This window comes from Gossypium hirsutum, chromosome D02 (assembly GCF_007990345.1).
Source record: "Gossypium hirsutum isolate 1008001.06 chromosome D02, Gossypium_hirsutum_v2.1, whole genome shotgun sequence".
Taxonomy (NCBI): Eukaryota; Viridiplantae; Streptophyta; class Magnoliopsida; order Malvales; family Malvaceae; genus Gossypium; species Gossypium hirsutum.
In genome coordinates, this window is record NC_053438.1 from 25,047,957 (window position 1) to 25,059,940 (window position 11,984).

The 11,984-nt window shown below is 32.6% G+C and overlaps 1 non-coding gene across 1 annotated transcript; it reads right to left on the minus strand.

Moving 5' to 3' along the window:
• Positions 1–1,713: 1,713 nt before the first annotated feature.
• Positions 1,714–1,819, minus strand: LOC121215179 (small nucleolar RNA R71). Its single transcript, XR_005910908.1, has one exon. It is a non-coding gene; the product is annotated as a small nucleolar RNA R71 (small nucleolar RNA).
• Positions 1,820–11,984: the final 10,165 nt, after the last annotated feature.

The window sequence follows — 11,984 nt, forward strand, 5'->3', positions numbered from 1 at the left end:
CCACATCGCAACTAATAAATTCGAATCAAATCAATTCAACTATTTTCTTATCATTTTTACCTAACCTCATGATCTTCCCATTTAATACAGTTCATAAATGTAACAATTGAAGTTGTTCGGGTTATAGAAACACAAACTGTGAACTTCGAGCCATTCGTCGATGACTTTATCTTTTGCTTTCTTTTTCGAGGAATCTGAGTCAACGTTAGCTATGAATTAAAACAAACATATTAAATTTTCAATACAAAGCCAATTTTACATTCAATTTCTAATTTATGCAACTTTTTCATTTTATTCAATTTAGTCCCTAAAACCTGGACTAACATAAATTTCAAACTTAATCCTCGATTTTTATATCATTTTTAATCTAGGCCTAATTTAACTCTTTATTTAAAATTTAGTTGGTTTTAAATTATGTTTGCTTAAACCCCAGCAGTGATGACCCTTAGAAGTAATCTATGTTAAATGAGGTCGGAAGATAAGTTTGCTGAGTAAACCATAATTTACCTTGGTGGAAAAAGTGAGGTCGGGAGATAAACGAGTATCTGTCGATTAGTTAACTAATAAATTTCGGGAGGTAATACTAGTTAATTAATAGTTAATTCCACCTAAACCCATATTCTGAAGTTAATTACAAACACTTAAACAATTTAATCTTCTGCTTGTTATTTTGATTTAGTTGTGTGTTTATTTTATGCTATTTACTTTAGTTTAATTTAGTTTATTATTTTTATCTTTTTTATCATTTGTCGTAATATAGTTTTTAACTATTATTGTTTAGACTTGTTTTTTTGTAGAAGTAGATTTTTTATTTAATTCGTTCTTTTTTGGGTATGATCCTTGGAATACTTCCATGTGTTCTGTTGTATACATATATATTACAATTTGACTCGTATACTTGTGGATATCGCTATTTTAATTTAATATATTTGGGTGTACTATTTTCTAGTCAAACGTTCGCACGTTTGACAGCGGTCAAGTTGCTGGCACCATTGTCGGAGAGGTTTCGACATGAAATCAAATTTTATTTTCTACAATTAATAAGATAAATAGGAAAGTTAGAAATTATATATACAATTTATTTTATTTTATTTTATTTTATTCTCTATTTTTAATTTTTGTTCACTAATTTTTGTTTATTTTTCTGTCTTAGATTTTAGTGTATGACTCAAAGCAGAGGCATCCCAATCGAGCCATACCCTGATCCAGAGCAACTTCTAAGGCGCAATCATAAATTGAGAGAAGACAATCCAACCGTTGTAGTCAATTTACCTCGGGAAAACCCTTTGTTTGACGAACCACCAGAACAACAAGAATAAATCCATGGAGAGCTATTGATGGCTCAACGAACATTGCGCGAGTTCGCATTACCTACACTAGATGTTGTGCGAGGCAGTATTGAAAGACTGACAATTAATGCTAATAATTTTGAGATAAAGACTACTGCAATCTAGATGATTTAGAACAAATTGCAGTTCAATGGAAATATGGTAGAAGACCCGAATCAACACTTGAAGGAGTTCATTTAACTTTGTGACACCTTTAAGTATAATGGAGTAATCGATGACATTGTTCGTCTTTAATTATTTCCATTCTCGTTATGTGATAATGTAGTCGATTGGTTAGATTCATTGGAACTAAGATCTAAAACCACATGGGATGAACCAGTGAAAAAATTTCTTCATAAATTTGTCCCTATCAGTGGAACCATGTAACTTAGACGCGATATCGCCAATTTTAAGCAGTTTGAAGGTGAAACACTATACGAGGTGTGAGAGCATTTCAAATAGATGATATAGAAGTGCCCCCACTATGGGTTGCAAGAGTGGCTCCAAATCCAAAATTTTTACAACGGTGTAGACAGTAACATCAAGTCCAACATAGATGGAGTAACCGGAGGGTGTAACACCCCAAACCCGATCTACTGAACTGGATCCAAATCTTGGGTGTTACCATCCTATTAAAAATATAACTTAATCCTAATATTACAAATTTCATTCATTTGCATCTTCTTAATTACAAGTTTCATAATAAAATACATAAGTATGAACAATAAATGCATTTCAATTATGTAGATGGAGAATTTAATTACAAATTATGGCAAAAGTGAGCACTTAGTCTAAGATAGTTATCCCACCTTAAGGGTTCTTATATCCCAACTAGACTCGATCATGCCAACAAAACTTACTCTGTATGTATAATAGCCAAATGTGCCACTCTTTTGGCGAAGTCCTAGTGTCGTCTCTCCCGATGTAGACCCACATCGACTTACCTATAAGATAACATACATATAGGAAACTTCATAAGAACTTAGTGAGATAAACACCCATTTACCTAAATCGTTTGTATTTCAACTCTAGTAATTCAATTCACCTTTTCCTTGTTTTTTGATTTTCAACTTGTCTCTAGTGACTACCTTTCCAAAATTCCATTCTTTGTACCATAGATATCACCCCTACTCTAAAATCGTGCCTTACTCTTCGCATCTTAGATATAGTACTCACATTATTTACTTTGGCATTTTTTATTTCTTAACCATTCTCATCCCAGAGGTCCATTCAGGAAAAATAATATTATTCTTACATACATACTCTAAGTCATCATTTCTTTTAAATTCATGAATGATTTCGTTCATCGATAGAAGATACATTCTTCAATTATACAGTTTGGTCCTTTCTAGAGAATACCCTCTTTCTTCTAATAATTACAAATAGAACCTTCTTCAATTTACCAAACATAATCCTTACACATAATTTTTTTTCTTTCGGTTCATTTAGCCCACACTTTAAGTTCGCTGCAAAAGAAGCTCATTAAAATATCTTATCGAAGATGTAACATGATACGCCACAAGGGCTTTTCCTTCAGAGATCACCGTGAATACCTTTTCTTTCTTTTAGGATCCACCACAGAGGTGTTTCCTTCATACGGTTGCCATAAGGGCCATTCCTTAGTGTGCAACATAAAGGCTTTCTTTACATTTCGCCACAAAGGCTTTCTTTACATTTCGCCACAAAGGCTTTCTTTTCATAGATTTCCACAAAGGTTCTCTTTACATTTCGCAACAATGACTTTCTTTTCTTTATTTGTTTAGGATATGGATTCACCTAAACTCACATTTAGTGAGGTTTGCCCCTCATCGTCCTGGGACACACAGAGAACCCCATTTGGTAATCACCTTCCTTTAGTTCTTACATAATACAGTGCTATGGCCATGGATTTTTCTTTTAAGAGATTGTGTTTAAAGTCTCGACGGACCCCTTTAAACGACTCTGCAGAGACAAACACAGACTCACTTGACAGACTTTTTATGCATTAGCACCAAGCTTAACATACATCTCATCTTACACATTTCAGACATGTTCATACAATCATATTTTCGACTTCAGATTTCCTATCACATACTCTATACTTGTCAGTTTCATACAAACTATACATGCAAATATCATCCAACATTCATATAATAGCATACTTATCGTACCATTATTTCTAGGTTCAGTTCATAGTTCATACGATTCTTCACAGAAGTATCTAGAAATAATTGGTTTACTCACACAGGAGTTAGTTTAAGGACTAACTTGACAACCCCAAACTGTAGCTTGATCCCCAGATCCAAACATCTATTGAGAAATATCATAAGCCACTGCTTATAAGACATAGGAATACTGTTAAAACTTATTCCTATGATCTTTATCATCGTCACAACCCACAGAATACCCATGCAAAGCCTTACTTTACTATTTTACTGTTCACACTCATAACAAACTTACCTTTCCACAATTTAATCATGCAAACCATAATACTTACCCAAGATGTGACACAATATTCTTCTTGAACTTAAATCCTTAGTCTCTCTAACAACTAGTTTTCAATAGTGTCGAAAGTAGTGATTTTGGGACCATAATTTTGACATGTGAGTTAGTATTTTATTATTTATTTAATGTTTATAGAGTTATTATAGTGTCATATTAAAATTTGGTTAGGAAATTTTAATGTTTAGATAGTTAATTAAGTAAAAAAAAGACTAAATCGTAAAAGCTGCAAAAAGTTAGTTTAATTTGATAAAATAGTTAAATAGATATAAAAATATGAACTGGTGAACTTAAGTGGTAATTATACCACATAGGTAGTTAGTGGATGGTTTTAGGAGTGTTTTGGCATAAAATTAAACTAATTTTTAAAGGGTAAAACTATAAATTCATAATTAAGTAAAGATTACAACAAAACGAAAGTCAAATTACTCATCTTCTTCTTCATTTGTTCTTAATCAAACTGAAACTACCATTTTAGCTAAAGAAACATTCGGCCAAGCTTTGTTTTTCATGCACCATATGTAAATTAAGCCCGTTTTTATTGATTTTTATGTTCTTGAGTTCGTATTAGCTTAATCTAGCTAACTCGGGGGTTAATTTGTAAAGTTTTTAATTGATATAAATTATTTTATTGATGATTTTGAGGTGATTTTGAGGCTTGGTGATAGGTTATTAAACTTTGTTGTTAAATAGGGCTATTTTGAAAAGTAATTTTTAGTGATTTTAATGTTAAAGGACTAAATTATTTAAATGGTAAAAATTCATTAACTTTTTGAGAAAACATGATAAATATGGTGTGTAGAGGGGCTCTAGGAAATTCGACTAACATGGATTGTAGTTAAATATGGTTAATTTTTAAGTTTTGACTTAGGGACTAAATTGCACAGACGGTAAAATGTTGGGGTAATTTTGTAAATTAATAATTAAAGGGCTTATAGGCATAAATTTAATTATTTAAGTTTTTTTGAATTGATTAACTGAATGAAAGTTATTATTTAGATCAACAAACAAATCAATCGGACTCAAACCGTGGAAAAGCTAAGTTAGCATATTAGTTGTCGGCATTGTATTCGTAATCGTTTTTGTCTAGGTAAGTTCATATATTGATTAAGCTTATGAATTTTTGTTTTTGGTGAAATTTTAATTAATTTTTGTGTTATGTATAGCTTAAGTTGATTGTTAAATGATAATTAGTGATTTGGATTAAATTATAATGTTAGCTAAATCGAAGGTTATGGTTTAAAATGGGAAATTACATGGTTAAGTAATTGTGATGAATTAATGTGTAAATAATCACATGATTTGGACATGAAATGGCCCATTTGAACCTTGTGAGTGCTTAGGATACAAATGACATGTCATTAGAGGTTATTACAGTTTTGGGTGATGGTCTTGGATGTCCTACCGATGGCTGAGGTCCTACATTTGTTGAAGATTCTCCACATCTCATGTGAGCAGTATCGTGTTGCTTAACATCCCGACCCACAACTCGTGTGAGCAATTATAGTTATAGCTCGTGTGAACATTTACCATCACAGCTCGTGTAAGCATTTTCTCACGTATCCAATGTTATTTCACCGTGGTTCATCAGGTATAAAATGATATATAGACAAGTTATATGAAATGGTTAAATGGACATTGACTTATGAAATAGACATATATGAATTTGCTATACGAAATTATGCTTTGGATGGAGAAACTTGGCATGATATTTTTGAAATAAAGTGTGATATACAACATGAATATGAGTTGTATAAATTGAGTTATATGTGTTAATTATTGATGTTACATGACAAGGTGTGCTTATAAGTTATATATTTGTGATTTACTAACCTTGTGAGGTTATGTTGTGCATAGGAGACAAATGAGCTTACAAGCTATTAAATGAATTTTATGCAGGAATTGTTTAAATAGAATTCTATTCAGTAAGTTTCAATTTATGTTATAGATGAACTTACTAAGCAACGATTGCTTACGTCTATTGTATTTCATTCTTTGTAGATCATCGGAAGTCAAGGTCGATTGGAAATTCAAGTTGGAGCACACACACTATTCGTTGTTTAATTCGATAGATGTTTTGATCTTTTTGAAGTTGGTTATAAATTACATGCACTAGGAGCCTTTAAGTTTCTTTACTTATGATGATGTTGTTTATAAATTTGTTAATAAAGGTTTGTGGTTGTGTATATATTTGGTATTTTGGCTATTGTATATCTGTATAAGTGCTTTTCGTCATTTGGTTCATTCTTTTTGAAAATGGCTTGAGGCATGGTAATATATATATATATGAATAGAATGGATGAAATGGTATGTTTAACATGTTTTTCTAGTAATAACTTGTGATCTTCGAATGTGAAGTTAGAATAGTGTTTGAATTGAGGTGCCAATGAGGGCATATTGGTTAGGCACTTAGGTTGAATGTTTTGGTAAGTTTTAGGCATGTTTGAATGTGTTTTGAATGTGTGAAAATGGTTGGAAATGGTTTGGCTTGATACCTAAGAAATGGTTGATGATTTGGCTTATTTTAGAAGTAATTTTGGGTGCACATGGCCTTAGACACGGGCTGTCACACGGCCATGTGCCACATATGGTCACCAGACACAACTATGTATGTTATTGATTTTTGGTGTAAATTTTTACACACAAGCATAGCTTGTTACACGGCTTGGCGAAACTACCGTGTGATCCTATTTTTGAATTGTACACGGTCTGAGAACACAGGTGCGTGGAGTAGCCACTCGACCACATTAGGGGCCACATGGGCTAGTCTCCTTTACACAACCTGGCCACATTGTCGTGTGGCCTCTATTTATAACTTTTACCTTAATTTTCTATTTTATTTTAGATTAGTCCCTAATTGTTTCCCAGCTGATTTTAAGGTTCCATAGGCTAGATTTAAGCCTTGTATTTGTAGATATACTATGAATAATTATTTGCTATGAATTTTTTATATTTAAATTATAATATGAATTTTTTTAATATGATATTGGAATTGTAGACTATTGTAATATCCCGTATCCCAAATCCAGTGATGAAGACGGGTTAGGGGTGTTACATTTAGTGGTGTAAAAGCTACGTTTTAGTAAGTTCTAGGACCGAACGTAGCAGGTATATAGAGTCTAGATAAGATATTGTGATAGTGTGATGCCTTCTGATTCGAATTGATTCTATTTTTCATATAGATAATATGTTTGAATCCAACCGAACTAATTTTGATGAAGCTGAGAGTAATGCTCAAGCTTCGGTCCATGAAGCTGTTCATAGTGAGCCCGTTTCTGAGGACCGAGGAAGTGTGGTACGGGAAGCCTTCTTCCATATGATGTCTGAATGGTTCACCAATCTTATGAGAACTAATCTGATGGCTTAACAACTCTACCTCCTCTCGTACCCCAATCGATACCCCCTATTCCTCAAGGTTTGGAACAGGTACAAGTAAAAAGGCCTCTAGTTGATCAAATTCACAAATATGGGGCTGAAGAATTCCATGGTAAAGTAGAGGATAATTCGGAAAAGGCTAAATTCTAGTTGGAAATACCACAAAAGTATTCTATGAGTTGACATGTTCTTCCACTGATTGTTTGAAGTGTGCAGTCTCGTTCTTAAAAGATGAAGCATACCTATGGTGGAATACTTTGTTAGCAGTGGTATCAAAAGATCGATTGAGTTGGGAATTTTTCCAAACTGAATTCAGAAAGAAATACGTTAGACAACGATACCTTGACAAAAAGCAAAAATATTTTCTTGAGTTGAAGCAGGGACACAGAACAGTAGTTGAATGTGAGAGATAATTTGTTCGACTCAGTAAGTATGCTAGAGAATTAATTGCAATAGAAGTTGTTATGTGTACTCGCTTTGAAGAGGGCTGGAATGAAAAGATTCAATTACTCATCGGGGCACTTAAGTTGAAAGAGTTTTTCATTTTAGTTGATAGAGCTCAGAAGATGGAAGAAATTAGCAAAGCAAAGAAAAAGATAGATTCTGAAGTTCAAGACACAAGTAAAAGGCAATTGTGTATATCTTTTTCTTCTCCTTCAAAGAAAATAAAAGAACCCTACAGTCGTATGTCAGCTCTGTCTGAATTTTCTAGGAGAGATCATGGAAAGCAATCTCGCTTGCGACCACAAGCTAACTCAGTAGCTAGTGCTGGCAACGATCGCAACTCCAAAAAGCCAAACTGTCAATATTGTAACAGGAAACATTTTGGTGAGTGCCGGATGAAAGAGGGATCGTGTTTTAAATGTCGCTCGTTAGACCATTTCCTCTGAGACTGCCCAGATAGATCTGACAAGGATAAAGTTCAGAATGTACGATTAGGGGCTATACATCTAAAGGTAGATCACCTAAAACAGTGGAAATTTCGGAGTTAGTAGAAGTGGAACGAAAGGCACTACATTCAATATGAGGCTTCAGCTCCTACTAGGGCTTATGCAATTTAAGCTCGCGAGGATGCTTCAACACCTAATGTTATCGCTGGTACATTTTCTTTATTTGATGTTACTGTTTACACTTTGATTAACCCAGGGTCAGCTCAGTCGTATATATGTACTACAATAGTAACAAGTAAGAAAATATCCTTACCTGGTACATTAATACTGACTATGCTCCCGATGTACTCGCCAAGAGTATCTATTGGGTGAATAGGACTGTGTCAATGAGTTTTTTTTATTTACCCACCGAACTCAAGACCCACCAAGTTAGGATTTACAGAGGGTCTCTTATGCACCATACATACGAGCAAGTATGTCAAATTATAAGTGACATGGCTATGAACTCATACATGTGGCCGAATAAGAGATTTATGTACAAACCAAAACCTCTAACGGTGAAAGTAATTAACGAAGAAAATAAATATCAACAAATTTTGGAGAAGCTGAATCGGTTGGAGACAACTGTCAAGCTAATGATAGTAGAGCCATACGTAGAGAACCAACTAGAGGACGTGAGCTATATCGATAATAGGGGTGAAAATCCCTATTCAAACACATATAATCCCAATTGGAAGGATCATATAAATTTCAAGTGGGGAGGTGATCAAGGAGGAAACCAAGTGCAGAATAGACCAAATCCTCCATACTGAACTCCGCATTTAGAAAGAACTCAAAAGAGACCCATAGGAAACAAGTTAAGTTTGAGGGAATTTATTCTGCCACAATTCGTTGTGGCAAATTAGATTCTTTTCTGCACTTGATGAACTTTTTTTAGGCCATTTTATGTTATTTTATTACATTTTTTTGTTTTAGTAACTTAGATTTAATTTTTATTAAAATAAGCGTTTTTTAAGCCTAGAAGCATCAGGAACAACAATTGGGTTGCAACATAAGCTTCTGGGGTCGCAACACAGCAGAACCAACTAAAGAGCATCAGGTTCGAAGTTATGGTTGTGACATGCCTTCCCTGTGTCGCAACACAACTGTGACGAGAGCCAGGAATTAATGAAGGGTTTTTTCGTCTGCGCAATCTATATTTATCAGATTTTAGGCTTGTATTTGACCTAATTATGGTAGCTCTTTTTTCTATAAATAACAAGGCTTAGGCTGACCTATGGGAGGCCGAAAGAAGCCAATTTTTAGGGTTTTTATTTAGTAGATTTAGTTTTGATTAGGATTTTATTTTAGTTCCAAAATAGTTTTCTTTCTTGTTTCAGACTTGGACTGAATTTGAGTCCAAGCCTTCATTATTTTATTATTTAGTATTTTTCATTTACTTTTATCTTGCAATTGTCGATATCTAGCTAGTTGCTAAAGGAATTTCTGCAACCAAGCACATCCAGAGTCTCAAAAGGGTCGATTTCTATTCTCCTCCCATTTTAATTTAATTCGTGTGTTTTGCATGATAAAATTATTTCTAGGGAAAATGGTACTTAGATTCATTAGTAGCTAATCCCTTTAGGAAGATTAATAAACAGATATGGGAGTAATTAACATATGAACGTTGGTTTGTCGTAAAATTAGTTGGTTTAAATTATGCATGCTTAAACCTTAGGATTGATAACCCTAGGAAATAATTTAGGTAAATAGGCCGAGAGGATAAGTCTACTGAGCACCTCATAATTTATCTCGATTTAAACAACAAGATCGAGAGATAAATGGTTCTTATTGATTAATTAATCAGTTAGAGGCCGAGAGATAATAATTGGTTAGTTATTATCTAATTCATTAAAACTCAAGTTTTGACGTTAATTACAAACACTGAAGTGAGTTAATCTTCTTCTTGTTATTCAAGATTTCATTAATTGTTAATTTCTTTTTAGTAAATTTAGTTTATTTGATGATATTAAATTTTATTATTATTTTTCGTAATAAAATTTTCAATTATTACTATTTAGACCTGTTACTGTAGAAAATAATATTAAGTTTAATTCATCCTCCCTTGGGTACGATTCTCGGAGTACTTTCTGTACCTCGTTGTACAATACTATATTACAATTTGACCTGTATACTTGCAAGCACCATTGCCTTAATTTCATAACTTTCTATTGCAGTATTTCCAATCCAAACGTTCGCATGTTTGGTGGCGGTCATACTCATCGAAACGTAACTGAAGAAATACGCACCTAACGCTTATTGATATAAACCAAAATAGCTCTATATAACAAATCTTATGACATGTCAACTATACCTATAACTCTATCTAAGACTGTTAATGGGACATTCATAAAAATCATAAACATATAATCACATATCATTCATTTGTTATATAATTACATTCATATTCATATCTATGCCTTAAGCACATCGTATACATATTCATTCATAATTTTTTACCATGTCAAAACATAATATCTCACACACACACACATATTCAATAGATCAACCCTTTCATGAGATAAAGCACTAATATTACCTTATCAAGTTAGACACTTAATAACTATGAATTGAAAGTAAATAATGAGAGCACAAACTGGATCCATTTTTCGTTGTTCATTCTCTCTTTTTCGTTGTCTCTTGAGATTTCATCTTTATATTTAACCTCATTCATTAGCACGAATATAGAAATACTATTAATTTCTCATCATTAAACATATTATTTAAACCTTTCATTTTAGTACCTTTAAACTCTAATATCCGAATTTCCCATATTTTACAATCTACTTGATCGAATCTAAATCCAACTTCATATCTATACTTTAAATACCTCAAATTATCATTATTTAACATTAATTTCCTGCATGTTCATTTCTTACATGAAAGTCCCTAAAAACTCAACAATGGTTAAAACCTTAAACTTAACTGAACTTTACTTCTACACTATCCACTTAATTTCTAACATTTTCCTTAGAACCAAGCTTAATTCTTATCTTTTCATGGTTGTAATTTTTTCTTCAAAAATCTCTAAGCATGCATGAATGGTAAATTATACTATATTAATTTCCTTCATAATTCAAGCTTGACAATAGCTAGATATACAAAAATCAAGGCTCTATTTCTCTATGGTTTTTAAGTTTTCATTAATGGTGATTTAAGCTAAACTTAATTTCAAAATCTACTAATTGGGTCATGTTCATCTACCTTTTATAATATATGAATTTAGTGTAAAATTAAACGAAAACTCAATTGCATGTTAAGGATAGCTAACGGCCTTATGGAGAAAACCCAAATTTTCATTATTTCGTTGATTGTGTTCGTTGGGAGAAAAAGATAAGAAGAATGCCATTGTTTTTTTCTTCCCCCATTTAATCAGTGTACATACAATTAAGCTTATTTAATTTAATATAAAATCAACTGTCAAGATTTATTAATGAATCACTTAAATGGCATCTATGGCAAGGATCATACTAATCCACTATATATGGATTTGCTTTGGGTTAATTGCACTTTGGTCCTTGGTATAATTACATATTAAGGATCTACTTATATTCTTATCTAAATCTTACGAATTTAATTACTTTGTAATTGAGTCCCTATAATATTTTATTATTCTATTTAATTAATTTTACCAAATAATTATATTTTCTCATGTTGCGTTTGACTCATAGGTGTTCAACTAAAAATTTTCAGATTAATTTGATTTAATAAATTTGTCTCAAAATTGAATTTTTTGATACCGACGAAAATCAAGTCGTTACAAAATCAAAGTTAAGAAAAATAAAAGAGGCATGAATGATTGTATCAAGGCCAGTTGTTGTACCAAAGATTTGGGGAACTGTTGAGGTTAATATGGTGTCATCGAGCTTTA